The following is a 23639-nucleotide window of genomic DNA, read 5'->3' as shown; positions in this document are numbered from 1 at the left end:
TTGTGGACTGATTGTGATGTACATCACAGTCTGGCTTAGTGCTTCTCGATAATAAAAAGCGCTCCCTTCCCCGCCGACTACTACTTTTAAGGAAAGGATTTTTGGGTTGGAAAAAGGCTTTGTTTTTCATTATGTTTCTCAACAATATTTATGTTTAATTTACACGTGTTCTATAATAGACTGCTCATTTAAATTTAAATTAAAAATTTTCTTAAAATATTTTTGCTACATGCCAAGAATAGCCTTTTGTTCTTGAACTTTTAAACTAAAACATGTCAAGAGAAAGAAGGTATGGCAGGCCAGGGAAGGGAAGGACAATGGGAAGAGGGTGGGCAGTCAAATATTTATTTAATGTATTTTGAGTGCTAAATATGTATAATGTGTGGTGTGAAAATGTGGGAATAACAGTAAAATTACGGTGCCTCCAGAGCTCAGAAAATAATACCCCAAAATGATGGCATCAGCAGCAGCCTCTGAAGCAAAAGTTTTTCTCTAACCTTCTCTTGCTCTGCTGCCCCTCATTCCATTCTCCTGCAAGGCTAACCATAGAAACTAGAATTCCTTTTCCCCAAGAATTGTCACAGAAACCGGAATCCCTTTTCCCCAAAGCCAGCCATAAAACCTAAAAATATTACTTTAACTTTCCTTCTGCTTTTCTGCGTGAAAACTGGCCATAAAGAAATTATCTGGGCCTGCCGATGGCTCATGCCTGTAATCCCAGCACTTTAGGAGGCTGAGGTGGGCGGAGCATGAGATCAGGAGTTTCAGACCAGCATGGCCGTTGTAGTGAAATCCCGTCTCTCCTAAAAAAAATATAAATAAAAATTTAGCTGAGCGTGGTGGTGCGTGCCTGTAATCCCAGCTACTTGGTAGGCTGAGGCAAGACAATTGCTTGCACCCAGGAGGCTGAGGTGCAGTGAGCTGAGATTGTGCCACTGCACTTCAGCCGGGGCAACAGTGTAAGACTTCATCTCCACAACAACAACAAAAAGTTATCTGACCTAGTTATTTGTAGGTTCTGAGACCCTCATTCCAGAAAGGGTCCCACCAACACCCAGAGGGAAAAAAAATGATGCTCAGAGAGGCCGACAAGAATCTAGACAGATTGCCCTTGCTGAGTTTCCCCACTCCATCTATTTGTATGAGATTACGCCCTTTTTGTTTAATCGTATTTTTACATAGCTGTCCATACGTGTTTGAACCTAAGCATAAAAATGGATATCTTTTATATTTGGGTCTTCATTCTGAAGGATCTCATGTATAAGTGTTAAATAAATTTGTTATCTTTTCACCAATTAATATGCCTTTTTATTTTCTTTTTTGTACTGACCGTTTACTGGGACTTGACTGACTGACCAGGGCTTGTATGGATGGACATAAAACCTCAAGGCTTTTGTGATGAAAGGATTGATTCAAAATAAATATTTAAAAAACATGTCAAACACTAATGAATAAATGACATTTACAAATATTCCTAAGAAGCTCATTTGTGATTAACAGTTTTCTTTTTGCAAAATAAATAGCTCATATCCTAAAAAAGACACCTCTCGTTAAGCAGGAGAAAAAAAGCCCAACCAAAATAAAGTCAAGCCCATGGCACAGTCATAATATTAGTTTCAGGGAGGAAAATACCAACACTGAGACATACAAAAGTATTTGAGGAGAATTACATGTTATTAAATTTGTCCTAGAACCTGGGGAAGAGTTCAGGGAAAGAGAACAGCTGGTATATTTAAGAAAAATTAAAATAGAAAACATTACACATGAGAGCAAAAGAGTCCATTTCTCTTAAGAAAACCAATAAACACTCACAAACTGTCATTTGTAGATATTCAATATATATTTTTTTCATATTAGTCCAGTTGCCACCCCAAAATCCAACCAGCCGGCATAATAATTAAGGTGACAACAGGTCCAGCTGGCCGCACTCCCTGTTCACCCTTGAATGCTTTTCAAGCCAATGAGAAAAACATTTGTGGTGGCAGGAGCCAGAGTCATAGGAGAATCACTTCACTCGGGAGGAAATCTCCCTGTTGAGCATCTTCAAAATTTTTTCATGGGAAGGCGTCTCCGTGTTTGTGTGCATTCTTCAGCCCCATAACTATGAAGGTGGCAGCTTCAGTTTCTCATAAACATGGAACCTGAGAGCAGCGGTGAGGACTGTCTGCAGCAATTTGGCTTCAAGACATTTGTAGTAGAGTCTCGTTATTCCAAAACATCTTACTCATTGGTGAAGAAGACAGAGAATATTCTGAAGACTTCCCAATGTTCTATTTTCTGGGTTTAGTCTATGATGCCAAAACCTCAGAATTGACTTTACCATCTGCATGGGATAGGTGACAGTGCTGGCAATCGTGGTGGCTACTGCAGCACCAGTGATGAACACATCCAAAGAAGAAAGCTTCATCCATTTCTTTTAGAGCTGCCATTTAAAACCTTCATAAAACATGAACTGGATGGCAGGATTGAAGCCCAACAGCAATGAGGAAAATATGCCATTCCAACAAGCCAAGATTTCTTCACCTCGAATGATCTGATAAAAAGCTTCAGTGATACCTCTGTAGTTCATTGGTACAATCTTCAGTCCTAAATTTTGCTCCTTGCAGCTTCATTCTGGTGTTTACCACCCAGAGTGGAGCTGTCAGCCACTGTTAACCACCCCTGCAACAAACCCAACTACCAGATCTTTTCCAGTAGAATGTTAACCTTTGACCCAGACTGCTTTGAGGCTATTAAAAGTGTAGGAATAGACAAAATTGGAGCAGCAGAAACTGGAATTCACTGGAAACCACCCTCGATATAGTGCCAGCAGTTCTTCGTTTTAATGATCTCCAGAAGCACCACGTGTGTAATTTTGAATTTTCTTTTCTCAACAACCTGAAGTCGAAGTCTAGCTGTATCCAGGGGAAAAAACACTGTCATTGCTGTCATGCTTCCCACAGCTCCAGCCACGGCGTGGTTTAGGCTTTCATAGGACAGCATGGAGGCCATTGGTGCAGCTCCTTGGAGACCCAGCCACACTTTTCCCACAGATGCCACAGCCAGAAGAGTTAGGAAGGGAGCCTAATATGCCTTTTATGAGTTGACTTTTTTTTCAGCAAAACTTCAGACAGCTGTCTTGGCCCCTACAGTGCCCACCTCAATCCAGAAGCCCATGGTGTACCATTAAATGACGTTAGTTTATATGCACAATGTTGTGCAACTATCACATTATCTATTTTCAAAGTATTTATATCATTCAAACAGAAACTCAATATCCATTAAGCAACAATTTTCTATTCTCTCTCCCTCTAGCCTGTAGTAACCTCTAATCTATATATGTCTATGAATTAGCTGCTTATAGATAATTTCATATTAGTGAAATCAAACAATATGTGTGTTTTCATTGCCTGGGCTTATTTCACTTAGCATAATGTTGTCAAGGTTTATCCATGCTGTAGCAGGTATTAGAATTTTATTCTTTTTATGGCTAATACTCCATTGAATATACTTATCACATTTTCTTTATCCTTTTGTTTATTGGTGGATATGTTATTTCCAACTTTTGGCTATGTGAATAATGCTACAGTGAACATTTGTGTACAAGTATCTGTTTAGTCACTGCTTTTAATTCATTTGGGTATACACCTAGGCATGGAATTACTGGATAATATGGTAGTTTTACGTTTAATATTTTGAGTGGCCACTAAACTGTTTCCACAGCAGTTGCATCCATGTACTGCCAGCAGCATATGAAGGCTTCAGTTTCTCCAAATCCCTGCCATTACTTGTTATTATTCATCATTTTTATTGTAGCCATCCAAGTGGGTATGAAGTGCCTCATTATGGTTTGGATTCCCATTTCCCTAATGACTAATGATGTTAAAAATCTTTTCTTCTGTTTATTGGCCATTTGTTGATGTTCCTTGAAGACCTATTTAAGTACTTTGCCGATTTTTAAATTTAGTTGTTTATATGTTGTTAAGTTGTAGGAGTCTAGATATATTCTGCAGGCAAACTCCTTATCTGATCTATAATTGGCAACCTGAGCAATGTTTTAAGGAAAAGAGCAGGACCAACTGTTGGGCTCACTTCTGTCTTTTCCTTCCCTCCAATATCATGACTTCAGAGCTCTCGACTATCTTTCTATTTATTATGCTTAAAATTTTATCTCTCCAACCCCGTAAGACTTTAAAGAGTTCAACTCAGCTTCTTAGCTGCTGTTTACTGCTAGCTATTTAGCCTCTTGGTTCTATGCCACTTCCAAACTGTCAGTCTTTGAGAAGAAAAGCTGCACAGAATGTCTGGCTTACTTCCATGAGCTTTCCTTCTCTCCAGCGCTGTGGCCCTTTATTCAACCACACAATACACACACACATGCACACATGCACACACACACACACACACACACACACACACGAGTTATATATCTATTATTCTCAGTGGGACTGTAGTTAGCAACAATTTACTCTTCTATTGCCAGAACTGGAAATATTTGCCTCATGTTTAAACTGATTCACATTAGTCCATTGAATGACTGTTCCATAGTTTACCTTGGCCTGTATTGCTGGAATTTAGGCTGTCAGTCTTCCGCTATTAAAACAATGCTACAATGCCTAACCAAGTTATCTCACAAGTGTAGGTGAATTTGTCCTTTTAATAAATAGTACCAATTGCCCTCCACTGCAATTGTAACAGTTTTACTCCTACCATCAATATGTGATAATGCCTAGACCACCTCTCCTTTGTGAACAGATTGTGTTCTCATACTTTTTGATGGGCAAAAATGTTATCACACAGCAAAGATATTTCTAATAAACTAGATTTTTGTAATATAATACAAATAGCAAAACAATGACAACATTTACTGTACGTTAGGTGTAGGCACATTTCTGACTGCTTTGTAACTCTTAAATATTTTAATTCCAGGCCTACCATTAGGGCAGACAATGGTTTATTCTTCTTCTACAGGCGCAAAAACCAAGGCAAAAAGATTACTGGACCTCAAGGTCCTCCGAAGTTAACAAAATCATTACAACACAGGATATCTGACTTCTGACTTCAGAGTCTGTGCTCTTAATAGGGCGACAGAAACCCTGATAATAACTCTAGGTATAAATTTGAAATAAGAATGCCTTTCCTAAAATAATCTGTTTTCCTATCATTAGAAGCCATTTAGAACAGCCACGCTGTGTTAATTTCCTAGGGCTGCTATAACAGATTACCATAGCTAGGTGGCTTAAAATAATGGAAATTTATTTTCTCACAGTTTGGAGACCAGAAGTCTGAAATCGAAATGTCTTTGTCAGGGCTGCACAGCTTCTGAAGGCTCCGGGGAGGGATATGTTCCTTGCCACTTCCAGGTCCTGGTGGTTGCTGGCATGCCTTGACTTACAGCCCCAACACTCTAATTGCTGGAGTGATTCATGGTCACACTGTTCCCTCTTCTCTGTCTTTTCCTCTGTGTGTCTCTTTCTGTTCTACCTATGCCTCTCTTATAACGATACATGTGCTTGATTTAGGACCCAGCCAGATTATCCAGGATAAGTTCTTCCTCTTCAGATCTTTAACTTAATTACATGTTTTACAACTATTCACTCTTTCTCCATGTAGGTTAATATTCACTAATTCTGGGGATTCAGACATGGACAAATATTTTGAGGGGCCATCTTTTAATCTACTAGATACATTTTCCATTTAACTAAAATACTTGAACCCCTTTCTTCCTTCATTCATCCATCCATTCAGTCAAAAATATTCATTTAAGGCTTGCTATATGAAAGATATCATTCAAGGTGTTAGGGAAAGAGCGATGAAGAGAAAAGATAGCAACTCTGTCTTCATGGTACTCGTATTGTAGTTGAAGAAGCCAAATAATATAAGAAATAAGTAGATATATAGAATACCATCTGGTAATCAATGCCCTAGAAAAAAATAAAGCAGAGAAGGAAGACAGGAAGTGCTGTGGGAGAGGATGGTTGACATTTTACTTATGACAGATGGGAAGGGCTTTCTGAGGAAATGACTGTGGTAGACTGACACACATTTTCCCCATAGGAAACAGGTTCATCCTCAGAACATGTTAATGTTAACATATAGGCAAAGTTTCCTGATGTGATGTAGTTAAGGATCAAGAGATGAGATTATTCAGTATTATCTGGGTAGGTGCTAAATGTTATGGCAGTTATCTTTATAATAGAAAGGCAGAGAGGATGTTATATAGAGAAAAGAAGAGGCAATGTGACCATGAAGGCAGAGACTGGAAGGATGAGGCCACAAGTCCAGCTTCCTTCCACCAGAAGCTAGGAGAGGTAAGGAACAGATTCCCTGTAGAACCTCTAGAGGGAGCATGGCCTTCCCAGGGCCTTGATTTGCACCCAGTCAAACGTTTCATTCTGCCCTCCAGAACTGTGAGAGGTTGGAATTTCTATCGTTTGATGCCACTGAGTTTGTGATAATTTGTTATAGCAGCCATGGGAAAATAATACGGTGATTTTAACACAAATTCCTGAAAAAGGTGAAGGAGCAAGGTGTACATATATCTGAGGAACAGGAACCAGGCAGAGGAAAGCCTCGTGTCCAGTCCAGCTTGTGGTGGAAGTGAATAGCTGACATGATTGAGGAGACATTAAGGCAGCCCCTGAGACTCGCTCATGTGAGCAGGAAGGGGCAGTGGGAGATAGGATCAGAAAGGTCAGAGGATTTAAAGACCCAGTCATGATGTTCATCATGATGTTCATTCTTACTTCTGTGAGGTGAGGAGTCACTAACGGGTTTCCTGAACCAAGATGATAAGATCTGACCCTTGCTCTGAGTAGTTCTAGATTTCTATCAGGAGCCAGAACCACTGTTTGTGGTATTGATAATAGACTATATGGGGCTAAGGACAGGAACAGGAAACCAATTAGGAGGCTGTTGATTATCTTTAGTAGCCCACTTATGCTGAGTCTGAAGTTTATAGGAGAGGTCTGGATTGGAGATAAATACTTCTGAGTGTTATGACACTGGAAATACACTTTAAACTATTTCAGTATAGATACAGAAAGTTATATATGTCTTAATTCAATTTCACTTAAGAGACAGTCAATTTTCCTAAGAGGAAATGCTTTATACAAATGAAGGGTAATAACATTTAAACGAAGGGCAGCTATAAGTGTTTTAGTTATTATCCCTGATCATCAGAGGCTTTGTGAATGGATATTAGAAGAGGATTTTCACTAGTGACTTTAGTGGCTTTTTAATGAGAATAATGAAGATATCTGTAAATTGTGTGTGAATTTAGTTGTATTCAACATACACAGATTGGTAAACAAACTATCCTAGACTTCCCACCACGGCTTATATAGGATAATCAAGTCAGGAAAGCATTTTTCTCCTTTAGAATGTCACTGAAGGCAGGATTCTAATGTAGTTATGGGTTAGTATATTCCAGCTGGCTGTTTCAAATATTAATTTAACTGAATCCTGCCTCTAAAATATTTTTGGGCAGGAGAATTTTTTATACAAGAAATGGTTGCTTTATCACAAAACCCTGAGAACTGGGACTTTATCAAGCTGACAAAAGCAAGTTGAATAAATGTTTTAGTGCCTGCTTATTAATAAGAGTTGGACTTACAAATGGCAGTATATGTGACAGAATATAGTCTGAAATTTGCTTTTATTTGAAACCTGGCACTGTGATTGTGAGCAAGTAGAATTCCTTCGTCTTCCTAAGCAGCAGCTTAGGTTCAACAGAATATTTACATTATGGTTGTATAGCAAAAGTTCTCATGCTAAATATACACAAACCATTTTAGAATAGAGTCTCCTCTCTTCAGACATGTAGGTTTAGAATTTATTTCCTTTCCCTTGCTACCTGCATGTTAACTAACATGGAATCTATTATTTTCACAGAGTCACCCTACCATCTAAAGTGTTTTTTTTTAACCGTATTTTATGCAAAACTTCAAAAAATGTGAATTCCTTCTTACTATAAAGTATCCTTTATACTTAGAACATACAAAATATTAGAGTATGTAGAAATTTTCTTCATGTTATACATGAGGCAGTAACTGTCTAGCATAAATGAATAAATAACAAAACTTAAAAAATCTTTTTTTAATAAAAGGTATTCCAGAATATTCATTTGTACTGTATCATAAAATCATATAGAATATTGAATATAATATTTTGAAACAATAATGAAGTCAATAATAAATATAAAATCCAGACATATAGAATCATTTTGAACAGTCTAAGATCCGAGAAAAGGTAAATTCTAGCCATTCTCTAGTCTTTCTTGCTTTATGCATTTGAATCTGAGCTAAATGAATAAGGTTGCGGCGAGGATGTGAAAGTAGGCTTTCTGTGCCCTGTATTCTTACATGCAGAAACATTTTGCTAGTCATTTTTCACTCTAGCTTGGGGGTGTTTCTAATTCTAGATTATTAATAATTAATACATTGCATTTTACATTTTAATGATATTTTAAATTAATAATTTTAATAGGATATTATTTACAAGTTACCTACTTTGTATAAATTATTTAATATTTAAGTTTGCCTTGAGACTCCGTATTATTTTCCATATGAGGAAACTTAGGTTAAATGGAAAAATAACTTGCTTAGGTCCATGTAGTTAGGAAGTAATAAAGTCAGAACTACAACAGAATTCTTTCTGACTTGTGAATCTAGGCTCTTTTTATTGTCATACTGCTTAATTACAGTAATCATATTCATAATCCACACATAATCAATGTATGCATTATGTATATGTATATATAGTATTACAAAGTGAACATAATATATTATTACAAAGTGAACTTTCTTCTTAAATGACAGAGCTAAATAATAGTAGAATTGGCCTTTAACCAGAACTCTCTGGGTGTAATTCCCACATATGGACATCTCAGAGGCCCAGATTATGATCTATACTTTTGTTTTTCTTACCATGTCAAAGTAAGCACTCTGTAAAATCCTCCATTTAATTCCAACTCCTGAATGCTTATGAATAAAATGACTTTTAAATCTCTGATTAGATAGGAAAATTTCTGTATCACCTTCTTACTTATTTTCTTATGCCTTGCAAATTTGAGAAAATCCATTAGACAAATACATTGAGTAAAGTCACTTTAATTCACTTTCTTAAAAAAGGATTTTTATTGAACAAAGGAGAGTTTGTTGAACAAAGATGGAGTTTGGCTCCATCAAACTTTTATTTCACTTTATCTTGAAACCTCTAAAAATGTTCCTAATTTCCTTTAAGAAACTGGCTTACAGATGGTTTACATATATATATATGTGTATATATATATACACATATATATACACACACACACATAAATATATGTATATATACATATATGTATCTTCTTAACTATTCATGATTTTATTTGTATATATACATACAAATAAAATCATGAATAGTTAAGAAGATACAGTGGTTTCTTTTCTAGAGAGTTATTCAATGTAAAAAGTAAACTCCATCTCATTTATAGCGTGCAAACATATAATCTACCTTAGCATTCCGCCAAATGCTCTTTTACGAACAAAATAAAAAACCTTAGCCTAATTTTTCATAGTCAAATATTAAGTCTCTTGCTTTTTGGCAATTTATATAAGTGAATTCTATTTGGTATTTTGTTGATGAAAAGAAGATGATACAGGAAAAGGGGAAGGAAAGAAGAAGGAGAAAGAGGAAAAGCACAAGTAAAGGAGAAAGAGAAGTAGAAGGAAAATAAATATATGAATATATATATTTATATATATACACACATATTATATACACCTAAACATGTATGCATACAGTATAATAATATCTTAAACTAAGCGAATGTGATACATATTTGTGTAGTTTACGTGTTATTTAAATATACATGTGTACATCTATATGTGTTAACACACTTTTGTATCTTGGGAAACAAAGTTGCCTGAAAAGCATCTGTGATTGTAGTAGGCAGAATTCTAAGAGGATCTCCAAGATTTCTGGCCTCTGTATCATCCCCTCCCCTCGAGTTTGGGTGCAACTTCTGAACATGATGGGATGTCACTGCTGTGATTAGGTTATGTGATATGGCAAAGGTGGGGGGATTTTGTAATGTAATTAAGGTCAAATTAGTTGATTCTGAGTTCATCCAAAAGGAGAATATCCTGGGTGAGCCTGATATAATCTTGTTAACATTCTTAAAATGGATCTGGGATTTTTCTGGCTTTGAAGAAGGTACTGTGTTGTGAGAGGATCTTGGTCAGGAGCTGAGAGCCAGCCCTGGCCCAAATCCAGCAAGAGATCTCAGTCCAACAGCAATGTGGAATGAAACTGAATTCTGACAACCACTTAGCTTGGTGGAAAACTCTGAACTCCAGTAAGAAACGCAGCCCCATTGACATCTCATTTGCAGCCTATGAGACCCTTAGCAGAGGAACCAGCTAAGTTGTGCCTGGTCTCCTGATTCATAGAAATATTACAAAAAAGTGTGATTTTAAGCAACTGCATTTATGGTAACTTGTTGCGCAGCAATAAAAAAAATGTAAGAGTTTATTCAGATGTAATATATGCCACTGGTTGTAATAGAACCATACAGACACTTTCTAGAATCTAGGCTGAGATAGGTATATTCCTGGGGCTCTTTGAATTGTAAAACTCTGGGCCCAGGAGGTAAATTTCATAAACTCTAATGCATTCAGGGTTGACATTGTAACATGTAGTGTGACGTGGTCCTGTAGTACGACAACAGGGCTATGTTTGTATCATTGCTACCACCACGGGCACACTTCCTGTCTAATTATAGTATTTTAAAGCACTCTTCAGACCAAATGAAATAACCAGAAACATTCTATGATCACATAAAGTTTGTAGACTGGAGTGAGATCCTACTCTAGTGTTACTCATTTAGGAGAATGATTAATTGAGAGATGACTCTTACGTTCTATCTCCATAAAATAAAATTAATACAGTTTTTTTGGGCCAAGCAGTTAGGAAATCTGATATACAAATATTATCAAATGTATCCTGCATATAGTCACTGTGGTCACTGTCCTAATTATTGGGAACAAAGACTTGAATAGACTCTCTCCCCCTCCCCTCCTGTCCCCTCTTTCCCTCCCCTCCTCCCTCCCCCTCCCCTCCCCCATCCCCCCTCGCTCCCCACTCCCTGCTCTCCCCCCTGCTCCCCCTCTCCTTTCCCTTCCCCCCACCCCTCCCCCGCCCCTCTCCCTCCCCCTTTCCCTTCCCCTACCCCTGCCCCCACCCCCTCCCCTCCCCCTCCTTTCTCTCTCTCCCCTCCCCTCCCTCCTCCCCTCCCCTCCCCTTCCCCCCTCCCCTTCTCTCCCTTCCCCCACCCTCCTCCTCTTCCGTCCCCTCCCCTCCCCCCTCCTTCTTCTTCTTTTCTTCTTTTTTGGCAAAGTTTTGCTCTTATCGCCCAGGCAGGAATGCAGTGGTGTAATGTCAGCTCACTGCAACCTCTGCCTCCCAGGTTCAAGCAATTCTCCTACCTCAGTCTCCCAAGGAGCTGGAATTACAGGCACCTGCCAACATGCCTGGCTAAATTTTGTATTTTTAGTAGAGACAGGGTTTCACCGTGTTGGCCATGAATAGGCTCTATCTAAAGAAACTCACAATATACCAGGTGATTATAGATATTTAAACAAATAAATATCTATTCAGATAAATAAGTGTATGAATTCAAATTCATACCTGTTGTAGGATCCTTTCTATCAGAGAGTAAGATACTTTGCATTAGGCATCAAAATACCTTTACATAAAGAAAATAGGGCACTGAACCATGTTTAAGGCTGAAATGCAAATGGTTACAAACTTTTTATAGAGAGATGGAAATTCTGAAAATTTATTTACCATTGAAATATTAAGTTACTGTAAAGGGAAAACAGTTGGCCAACGTTCTAAAACTCATAGTTGATTAGCTATGTTTCTTTTCATAATTTCAGTGTAGCTTCCAAAGAGTGTTAGTGAAGGATAAAATGATTATCTCAATTAAAATCATAAAGACAATTTCCTTTGTGGAACTCAATTAGCTATTTTTTTTTCTATCTCCTAGAAACATTTTTATATTGTTTGAATTTATACTAAATGAGCTGGTGTCTGTGATTTCTGGAATGCAATCAAATGGTTTATTGAAGTTATTTTAATGGAATTAAATCACGAATATCTAGCATTTTTTTTGCCAGAATTCTCAATGATTTTGAGAAAGGGCTGGCTTATCATAGACATGTGGTTATATATAGAGTGAAAACAGATTTTTAAAAGTGGCTTAATCTGATGTCTTTAAGAATTATTGTAGCGCTTCATTCATTTTCTAATATTTAGTAAGCACTAAATTAATATATGCACAGGGCAGAGAGCTAGGCATAGTGCATGGTAATAATGCATTCTTTTCCCCCTTTTTAAAAAAATTATACTCTAAGTTCTGGGGTACATTTACAGAACATGCAGGTTTGTTACATAGTTATACACATGCCATGGTGGTTTGCTGCATCCATCACTCACCATCTACATTAGGTATTTCTCCTAATGCTATCCCTCCCCTGGACTCCCACCCCAGAACAGGCCCCAGTGTGTGATGTTCCCCTTCCTGTGTCTATATGTTCTCACTGTTCAACACCCACTTATGAGTGAGAACATGATGTGTTTGGTTTTCTGTTCTTGTGTTAGTTTGCTGAGAATGATGGTTTCCAGCTTCATCCATGTCCCTGCAAAGGACGTGAACTCATCCTTTTTCTGGCTGCATAGTATTCCATGGTGTATGTGCCACATTTTCCTTATCCAGTTTATCACTGATAGGCATTTAGGTAGGTTCCAAGTCTTTGCTACTGTGAACAGTGCCGCAATAAACATGCATGTGCATATATCTTTATAATAGAATGATTTATAATCCTTTGGATATATACCCAGTAATGCAATTGATGGGTCAAATGGCAATTCTGGTTCTAGTTTCTTGAGGAATCGCCACACTGTCTTCCACAATGGTTGTACTAATTTACACTCCCACCAACAGTGTAGAAGCATTTCTATTTCTCCATATCCTTACCAGCATCTTTTGTCTCTTGATTTTTTAATGATCGCCATTCTAACTGGCATGAGATAGTATCTCATTGTGGTTTTGATTTGCATTTCTTTATGATTTTCCTCTTTCATCTCAAATAATTTCTTTTACAGATTCTTGTTCATACATGCACTGTATCCAAAATCCCCTTTATTTTGATCATATTGTGAATGTATTATATATATTAATCTTTGAAGAGGATAATGTTGCCTTAAAATGCAGTAGAGCCATTATTTCATTAAAGAAAAAAAACAGGCAATAAGATTCTCTATGAAATAAACAGCTTATACCTACAGTTATTTTGTATATGTAATTTTTCATTTCTTGGTTTCTTTATTTTGGGTAAGCAGAACAGCTGCTTTGGAAGTTATTTTCTGGGCTTTATTGCTCTGACACCTAATTTTTCAGCACCACCTTCTGTATGAAATGCTTTCTAAATGATTATAAACCACTCCCAATATTTTACATTTCTTGAATATATCTTCTCTTACATTTTTGGGTTGCAGCTTGTTGCCAATAATGATCAAAAAAAAGTGAAGAAGGCACTACAAAATGAAGAGAAAGGCAGAGAAGGGTAAAAAGAAATGTAGAAACCAAAACAGTAGTTTACAGGAGGCCGAGAACAAGTTATAGTAATACAGGAAAAGAAACAGGAAGTTTAAGCGTGCCATTTATAAACAAGATCATAGCACCCCAAGGATGCCTTATGACTGTGTCGTTGGTTTTGCTTAATGAGGTGATATGAGTAAAAATTACTTTCTAACCATAGTCTAGATAGATATTCTTTAATCGTCTAAGTTCATGAGTTAGCTCTTGAATAAAATCTTTAAGTTAGATTTGTAAAAACTTGGTAGAGATGAGGAACAGAGTTAGTTGTTAGATAATGTAGGTAAACACAAGCTTGGTTTAGGCAGATGCATAAGGCTTTTACTAAGATAAATATTATTCTTGAGACAGAGACCCTATCACCCCAATGCCTCTTGAGAGGTCTTGAAGGTCATCCCAGTGTTTATTCCCTGAGGGTTTAAACCCTCAGCACTTACAGGGTGATAATTTAAGACTGTTAAAGATCTGTGCCAAGAATTTAAGTACAGTTCATGACAATCCACTGAAGAACTGTTAAAAACCCAGATGCTTGGGCCCTATCTAAAACCAAGTAAACCTCAGAATTTCTGAGGACGAATCTAGAGCATCAGCATTTTTAAAAGCTGCTCAGGTGATTGTTATTCTTCACGCAGCATTGAGAATTAATTGCCCAAAGTGACAATACCTGCCTCTATACCTGCATTTCTTTAGTAACACCTACCTCTGAAAAGATCACAACTTCTTTTTCAAGAAATTATAATCATAGAGAAGGCCTCTGATCAGATCACCTGTCACATAGGTCTTTATAAATATATGAATTTTGGGGGAAAGAATTTGTCCAAAGAATGTTTTTCAGGCAAGTTGTTGATAGTGCAGTTGAAACCATGAGAATATTTTTGGCAAAAATGATGGTCAACAATGATGAATATTTGAGTAGACACACTGAAAAATTATGAGATACAGTCACAGGACGTTTATATTCTCAATTTGTTGTTATAAATGTGTTAAAAGTTTTTCTTCATTAGCAATTGCAGTTTAGTGGCTCGGGCTTCTAAAAAAGAAGTATATAATTTATTAGAACATGTCAGATAATTGATTACCTTTTGAGAATGCTTTCAACAGGATCATTTCTATCAGCATACAAATGTGCTGTTCATTCTCCCATCTTAAAACAAAGCAAAGCTTTTTCTTGATTCCACATCATTTATGTCTAGTAACCCTCTCATTACTTTGACCCCTGTATAGCAAAACTCCTCTAAATTTTTTCTGACTTTTCTTCCTATTTTCTCTTGAACTGACTCATTCTCTCACTACTCCACTGAAACTATTCTTACAGAGGTAACCGATGATTTAGTGTTAAATTCAATGACCCTCTTACTGACATATCAACATTTTTAGACAGAACTGATCTCTATTTCCTCCTCGAAATATTTTCTTCATCTGGCTTCCAAGACTTAATTCACCCTTGCACTTTTTCCCTTACCTTATCAATCACCTTTTCAGTTTTCTTGTCTGTCCCCTCTCTTTTCTTCAAACTCTGAATGTTTATGTGCCCCAGGGCTCAGTACTAGGAGCCCTTCTATTTGCCCTCTACCTTCACACCTTGGTGATTGCATCCAGTGTTCTGGTTTTGAAAACTGTCTTCATTCTGGTGACAGCTAAGTTTATGTTTCACATCCGAAGGTGTCCTCATTCAACATCAACAACTAGCTGTGTAATAGTTATGATAAGCATAGTGCATCCCAATCCAAACTCTTGCTCACCCCTCTACTCCTGAACCTAACTCTGTTTCAGCATATTTTTTTCCCCTTTAAATGGCAGTTTTGTCCATTTAAAGAGTGGATGACAAGGTTACCCAGGTAAAAAATAAAAAGAAAAAACTTAAGAGTCTTCTTTGATTCCTTCCTCTCTTTCACATCCCACAACCATTCTGTCAGCAAGTCATTTTTGCTTCTACGTTCCAAATTTACCCAGAATATGATTACTTTTTACTATCTACACTTGTGAAAACCTGGTACAAGCCACCACATTCTCTTGCCCCAGTGTCCTCCTAAGTGATTTTTATTTCTGCCCTTGCTTTTTGTCTGTTTTTAGCCCAGCAAGGAAAGTGTTTCTTGGAAGCATTGATGAAACCACATCTCTCCTTAAGATTTCACTCTGCTACTAAATGGCTCACAAGGCTCTCATCTCTTATCTCTACACCTTAGGTAAGTTCCCACCAGCTCATTGCTTTTCCTAGTCATACCTCAACCCTTAAGGCTTTCCACTACCTACTTCCTTTCCCTGGAATGCTGTTTCACAAACATGTGCATAGTTTCCGTCTTTATTCAGTTTGCCTTTCCAGTGAAGCCTAACCTGGAAACCCTGTTAAAAACTTTAAACCTACTACTCTCCTCAATATTTTTTCTCCTCTCTTACATTTTATTTCTCTCCACAGTAATCTCCATTTTCTGAAATATACACATCTACGTAACTTGATTTCTGTCCTCCTAAATTAGAATGTTAAGCTCCATAAAGACATGCATCTTAATTATTTTATTTATGCTGTATCCTTAGGACTTTGGATATTGCCTGCCATTTGTGAAATGATTAATAAAAGATTGGCTAATGGAGTACATCATTTATGTAGTACCATCACTGGATCACTAGATTCCTAACACAGAAATTTTTATTACTTAATTTATCAGAGACCTTACATTGATTTTTCGTATTAGAATTTTTAATAAAATGAAATAAGATGAAATTCCAGGAACACAGGAGTTTTTTTCTTAGCATTGTGTGCCAGCTGTAATTTCATAGAGACTCCATGTTACCTTCATGCTGTGTTTGCAGTTACACAAAAGTGTTAGAGTTTACACAGAAATATACCAACTGAAGTTGTAAAGAGTGTGCAATGTCTTTTGAAGTCCGTAACTCTCATTTCCTGCTGTGCTTAATTTCAAGACCCAGAGCTATTATTAAATTTTAAAAAGTGTTTGTTCTTTTATCTGGAGATCACACTGTAATGTATTTATTTATTTATTTTGTGTATGTATGTGAAGAAAGTTCTAAAACCTTTTCATCAAGTCATACTCCGGGGATTCTGTTTCTGAGAATTTTTTACCTTGGTTCCTGAACTCACCATCAATATGAGAACTAATTAAAAATATTTTTGACATGGTATTTCCATCAATCCCCAAAGGTGACTAGAAGTTGCTGGTACTGTATATTAAGGGGTTTTGTGATTCAGACATGAATGATCGAGTTATAATTTGACTTCTGGGCGTAGCAAGTATACCTAGGAACAAGTTGGTCAATGTTGATTTGCCAGGTGTAAGGAAAATTGTTTTGTTGTTGCTGTTATCAGCATGTTCTCTGATTCGTTAATGGAGTGAGGCTGTATTTAGGTCAGAAGGATAGTTTCATCTTGCTTATATAGTGGAGACATTATTACCTGGCTGTGTAAACTTATGCCACTTATTACTGTGTTCATGGGACTAAGAGGTAGCAAGGTTGAAAGATGACTTTCATTATAACTCCTCTACCAGTTGCTCAAACTGTGTTGAGAAACCCTGTGTTTTTAAAGAAACTTTTAATATATATATTTTAAGTCTATAAACAGCTTCTGAGTGATGAATCTGAAAAAAATAGATTTGGTATTTTTTGTTCGTGCTTTTTCATAAATCACACACAAATTAATGTGTAAAGACTTGTAAATTTCCTAAATTTTCCTACTAATGGGAAAAAAGGAGGAACTGACACTATATTGCTGTGTAGTATATGTTTACATGTACCATAATCTATACTAAAATTAATGACCTGCCTAGCTTCCAGTTTTAGCTTTCTGAAGTGAGAGAGCAGAGTTATGAAGGTAACATTTTACCAGCCTCTTTCGGATTCTCTATTTTTATTGATTCTTTTAATGCATGCTACCTTCTTGAAATCCAAAGATACCTTTCAGGTACAATGACAGAGTGACCTAGCATAGCTTGATTGACAGGGTTACCATGAAAATCATAGCAATTTAACTTATAATTCCATAGTACTCAGTATTTGTAAATTATAATAAGGGATTATGTTGAGATTATTGGAACATCACAGTAAGTAAGGTATATTAGCTATGATAGTACACATAGCTTTGTGAAATTGCAGACTGTCAGGATGTTTTTTGCTCAGAATATTTACTAACTACAAGGGGTACTTTTAAAAAACTCAATCTCAGACAAAGATGTCTGCCAAAATAAAAATGTACTTATAAGGGCCATTACTCTTAAAATTTGAAGGTAGCTCTCAGGCAATGGAAGGAGGAGACTATTGGCAGAGGCAAAATAGAGTGTATACTAGAGAAATTTCATGTGAAAGTATAGGCACATGAGAGCATATAATGTAAATTTGCCCACGGTTTGTGAGTGCAGCAAGCACATTTACAGTTCTTCAGACAGTGAAGGCATGATCATGTAATATGCAGCTTAAGAATATAGCGTCCTTGGAGTTAGATGGACACTAAAATGTGCAAAAAGTTAGAAAATAAACTGTTGTTTATTATGTAGTTTTGTCGAGAATTTCCTTGAAAATGAGCAGAGTATTGAGCAAATTTTTTAAACTGAGATGGAAACAGTAGATGAGATGAGAATAGAATACTTCAAGATACATCAATGGATTTCCAAGACTTTGTATGCATAATAAAATTACATGCACAAAATTGATTCAGTATCTGCCAAATTAAAACACATGAGATTTAACAAAAATAAAATTAAAATGCATGCTTATTGTTACCTTAACTTCACCTGGAGAATTGTAATATAGAGGAAGAAACCATAATATGGAGGCTACATAAAACAAAAAATTTATAGCTCTGTATTGCAAAGGTTCTTATTAAAGCTCTAAAAAGACAGAGGGAGCTTGATGCACTGTATCCCAAATGAATTTTCATGATAACATTGATTTAAATGATGTATCATCCTAAGGAAGAAAATACATGGGTTTTTTTTGGTGCACCTTCAAATTATTTATATAAATACATATTTTTAGGAAGTGTCAACATTGTTTGATTTTAGACATATTTTTACTTTATAACATAAACTTAGCAACTCAAATATTCTGAATTTAATTTTAATGACTCTAAAATTAATTTGATTTTCTTTATACACTCTTTTATAACATGGAGCAGTGTTTTTTCTTCCTTTTCTAAAGACAAGATTTTCAGCATTTAATATTACCTAAGTCATAGTTTCTTTTATAACAGCAGAAAATTAGCACAATATTCAATTAAACTGAAGTCCAACCTGAGAAAACTGTATTGTGATAGATTCTTCAGTTTTCTAAACCATTTAGCTTTGTCTATTTATGTAAGGTAAATATAGTGATCATAAAGTGTTTCCTTTATTTCAGAAGACTCTGTTTTTCCCTTCTACCTCTTAGAACTCAGGAGTCAACATCTACCCTCATCTCTCTCAATTTGCAACATTTTAAACATGGATGATAATTTTAGAAATTGAATTTTAGTCCGTGGCACAGTAATCATCTTTGCATCTCTTCCCATTCTTGTATTTATGCATTTATCTCTTTTGCTCTGACCCAAAATACCTGAACTGAGTTAATTTTTCTTTTTGATTTGTTGCTTCCTCCCTACTTTTTAATTTTTATTTGCCTTACTGTCCTCTCTGTTATTTAGGCACAAAATTGTAAAGTTGATTTGATTCTCATTGTTTCTATGATTCCTCTCTAACTTGTGACCAGGTTGATTAAGTATTATTAACTAAACCTCTAAAGATCCTGTAACAACTCACTCTGTCTCTAATCTCATTGGCTTTGCTCCTAGTTTGAGTTCCATGACTTTTCATCAAGCCTATTCTAATGGTTTCTAAACTAATCTCTTGTCTTTGTTTTTTCCTCACCTCCAACTCATTCTATATCACAGGCTTACTGTAGCAGTAGTTACTTAAGTATTTCAGTTATTCTCTATATTTTTAAGAAGATGGCATTTATTAATTGAGCTATTAGGTAGCTATGTATTCCTCCTAGAACCTATAAAAATTTCTTAGCACTGATTACTTCTCAGCTCTTAATCTCCTTAGTTTAAAATGTGAAACTTCCAAGCACAACTTTCGTTCATCTTTAATTAGTTTAGTAAAAATGTGTTTATTTTCGGTATTATTAAATACAAAGATACAGTCTAGATGAACAGAATATATGGATGGATACATTTTTGCCCCCAAGAAGCTTATAGAATTCCAGAGAATATTAAATGTGTAGTTAAGTACCTCTGAAAAATAAAAACACTGTGAATAGATTTCAAAGAAAATTTTATTACACTTGATTTATCCATTTAACAAGTATTTATTGAATACCCTGCCTATCACAGGGTTAGGGTTAGGGTGCCTATCACTATGCTGTACACTGGGAATGTAATAGGAATCAAGGCAAAGGTCTTATCCCACTGGAGCTAATATTTTTAAAGGATTAAAAATAATACACAGATTAATAAATTCATATATAGTATTTTGGAAATGAACATAAATCATATGAAGGCAAATAAACTAGAATAAAGAGACAAAATTAACAATATAGTCAGGAAGTTCTTTTGGGAAGTGCTGTAAGAAAAGTGCTCTGAGAAGGTAGGACTGTGTGACAGAGACCTAATGAAATGAGACAGCCAGGAACAACCATTCCAGGAAAAAGAGCAACAGTTGAAAGGGCCAAAGGGACAGTAAGCTCGGATACCCAAAGGACACGAAGAAGGCACATCCACAGGGAGACGAATGAATTGGGAAGTGGGTGTTAAAAGGCAAATTTGGAGGGCAGGCCCAAGAATAAAGAATTTGCGACTTTATAGGCTGCTATAAGGTACTTGGGATTGGATGGCTTTTTAAAATATTGTATATATTTAAGCTGTACGACATGATTTTTAAAATATTCATAGATAGTGAAATAGTTACTGTAATCAGGGAAATGAACATATCCATAATCTCACATAGTTTAATTTTGAAAGAATTATTCCAGGTGCTCTGTGGAAAAATTTCAAAAAGAAGTAGAATCCAGATTATCTGTGAGAAGGCTCTTGCTGAGATCTAGCCTAGAGAAAATTGTGGCTTAGGCTCAGATGATGGTTGAAAGATGAGAAATGTTCCATCCAATTCACAATTGCATTTGTAAGACAGAGCTGATGACTTTTGCTCAGAGTATATTGGATGTGTGGGGTGCTGGAAGGAAAAGAATAAAAAATAATACCTTATTTTCCTGTCTTTTTTTTTAAAGAAGAATGAGAGAGCATCATATGGAAGAATAACTGTGAAAGTTTTGTTTTGCTAATGTTAACTTTGAGATTTCTACTAATATTCAAGTGTAGATATGATATAGAAAGTTGACTACAGAGGAGAGGTCAGTGTTGGACAAAATGAAGCTAATCGATTATAGGTGACATTGAAACTTTTGAGACTAGATGGGATCGCTTAAAAATGAAGGTAAGGATTGGAAGAAAAGAGTCTCACATACCAAGACCAGGGACACTGACACATTGACATGAATAAGGAACGTTAAAAAAAGTACTGAGATGGCACTCGTAGATCTGGGATCAGAGAAAGCTTTATGTAAGAGATGTAATTTGAACTAGGACTAAAGTACGGGCAGAATTTTCACGGTCATGCTGGCAGGAAAAATTTGAGACAGTGAGGAGCTTCACCAGCAAAATCACACAAGCAAAAAAGTGTGGAATGCTTTTGACAAATCATTTAACCACCAGGCAAACTGGAGTAACACTTCTCTAAAAAAACTCAATGCATTTCTTATTATCATTCCTTTGTTTGGCACTCGGCATCATGATAGGTGTTTTTTGTTTTTTGTTTTTTTTTAAATTCAAATGTTGTATTCCTTTTCCGTTCCAGGTGTTGTAGTGGCAGTAGATTAAAGCCTAGAAACTATGTTATTTCATCACAGTGGACACAAGCTGCTATTTATTACCACTGACTTTTCACTTTCCAGAGAGGGTTCTTTGCATAATCATGAAGTGCCAGACAGCAATGATGTACCAATTATAATTGAATAACAAGTGTATCTATAGAATGAAAGTCAATATAAATGTATCAAGCCCTAAAGTACTCAAAGTGTCAGTCTCCTCAGCCAGATTCTGTTTTCATTTCTCTGTCTAGTACTGCTGTTTCCCACTGCTAGTGAACACCTACACCTTCTTGTCTTATTTATGTATTTGTTTGTTTACTTATTTCCTTTTTTCATTTTTTGAGACAGGGTCTTGCTCTGTGACTCGGGCTGGGGTGCAGTGGCACCATCTCAGCTCACTGCATCCTCCACTTCGTGGGCTGAAAGGATTCTCCTGCTTCTGACTCCCAATAGCTGGGACTACAGGGGCACACCACCGCACCTGGCTAATTTTTGTATTTTTTGTAGAGACTGGGTTGTGCCATGTTGCCCAAATTGGTCTCAAATTCTTAAACTCTAGTGATCTACCTACATTGGCCTCCCAAAATACTGAAATTACAAGGCATGATCTACTGTGCCTGGCCTACCTATACTTTTTTTTTTTTTTTTTTTTTTTTTTTTAACACTAATACTATCTCTAGCACACCATTTTTTTTTTTTTCCAGGGAGTATGATTCTTTACACACTCCAAATTGCTGCCCAGATATCTGCTCTTCACATACTAATGGCCTGGAAACATTAAACTACCATTGTAACATCAAGTATAACGCTTCATAATTTCCCGAATCAGCTGCTGTCAATAAGTCTAAGTCCACACTGATGTTACCTACTTTATCACCAAGTGTTATTGTAGCTGCTGTCCAACAGGACCAGCCCTGCTGCTGGGTTGATTTTCCTTTACTTGTCCTGCTACTGGGCCTTCTTCCTTCTCTCCTTATTGTTGATTGTGCTGAGGCCCCAGGATACCTAAGTCAAAGCTCATCAAAACTTTGGCAATGAGTGTTGAAAAAGAAGTACAGAAGTGTTTAAGTGGGGACTGTCTGCACTGAGGTTGTTAAGGAAACTTTGGTGTGTTAGTTCTCTGAGTCCCAGAACGTGGAGGGCACGCGGAGTGGAGTCACGCCTACTCTTCCTGATTCAGGAAAAGGGAAGCTTTGCATTAAGGGGAAGAGGGCTAAAGTCTGATGGTGATGGGAGTACTACTTTAGACTCCCTTTTGTTTTCAAGTGAGGTATTTCTCTTCTGATTATGCTGTGAAACCTCACACTGTTCTTTGTTGCACAGGGACCACCAGGGATCGGCCATAAATAGAGAGGTGCTGCATGGTGTGAGTTCACCATCGGCTTGTTTCCCTCAATAAAATGTGCCAAGAAGAAAGCCATGAAAATGGCTTATGTCAATCGCTTATGCTAGTTCACTTGATTATACGCAATTTGAATTGAATATAAATATAATAGCAATAAACATAATCTAATTCCAACATCTAATTGCTTGCAGCAGTATTGTGCTTTTACCACGCTACCCCAACATCTACACATAACATTGTATTTTCAGCTGATCTCAGGGCCATCAATTAGACACTCAAGCTTTGCTGTGTCGCCTGAGGCTCTGCTTCCCACTTCTTACTCCTGCTGTACCTGTTCTTGCATTTCACTGGTACCATAATATTTGTGGAATTCAATGTCCTTATTCCCACTCACTTTCCCCATTCTCCAAGCGTTCTTCTCCCCACCTTTTCTTACTTACTGGTTTTACAAATAGATTTTTTTTTACCTAACTCTTTGATGATTTCTGGAGGAAGCTCATGTTCTTTCTACTTTCTTTGGTTATTGTCATTTCCCTAGAATCCTGTCTCCACAGGCAAAGTTCATCGCATTCTCTAACATAAGGTACTGATGGAGAATGTAGCACTGGGACTAGCACTCCAAAGTTAGATAAGATTTCTGCAAGTGGAGTTCAAAATCAAGACGTTCTGGATGAAGGAAGTGGCAGAAGTACTGTGTTTGTTAGCAAAGCAAACTTCACTAAGTGGTACATTTGTTATTGTGGTTAAAAAAAAAAAAACCACACATAAACCTAAGAGATACAAGAACAGAAAACCAAACACCTCATGTTCTCACTTACA

The 23639-nt window shown here is 36.6% G+C and overlaps 1 long non-coding RNA gene and 1 pseudogene across 4 annotated transcripts in view; one reads left to right on the top strand and one right to left on the bottom strand.

Annotated features, from left to right (window-relative positions):
• The window catches only part of LOC141584319 (uncharacterized), a 630894-nt gene that overhangs the window by 219816 nt on the left and 387439 nt on the right, over positions 1 to 23639 (top strand). For 2 of the 4 annotated variants that reach the window (XR_012517308.1, XR_012517306.1), the window contains one exon: positions 15695 to 15807. The exons of the other annotated variants lie outside the window; for them this stretch is intronic. This is a non-coding gene — a long non-coding RNA (uncharacterized LOC141584319). The remainder of the gene's footprint in view (positions 1 to 15694; positions 15808 to 23639) is intronic. 4 annotated transcript variants of the gene reach the window in all.
• LOC101038603 (peroxisomal membrane protein PMP34 pseudogene) lies at positions 2055 to 2991 on the bottom strand (annotated as a pseudogene).

Source organism: Saimiri boliviensis, chromosome 4 (genome assembly GCF_048565385.1).
Source record: "Saimiri boliviensis isolate mSaiBol1 chromosome 4, mSaiBol1.pri, whole genome shotgun sequence".
In the NCBI taxonomy this organism is placed as follows: Eukaryota; Metazoa; Chordata; class Mammalia; order Primates; family Cebidae; genus Saimiri; species Saimiri boliviensis.
Note: the sequence above shows the minus strand (reverse complement) of the source record. Positions and strands in the feature narration are given on the sequence as shown.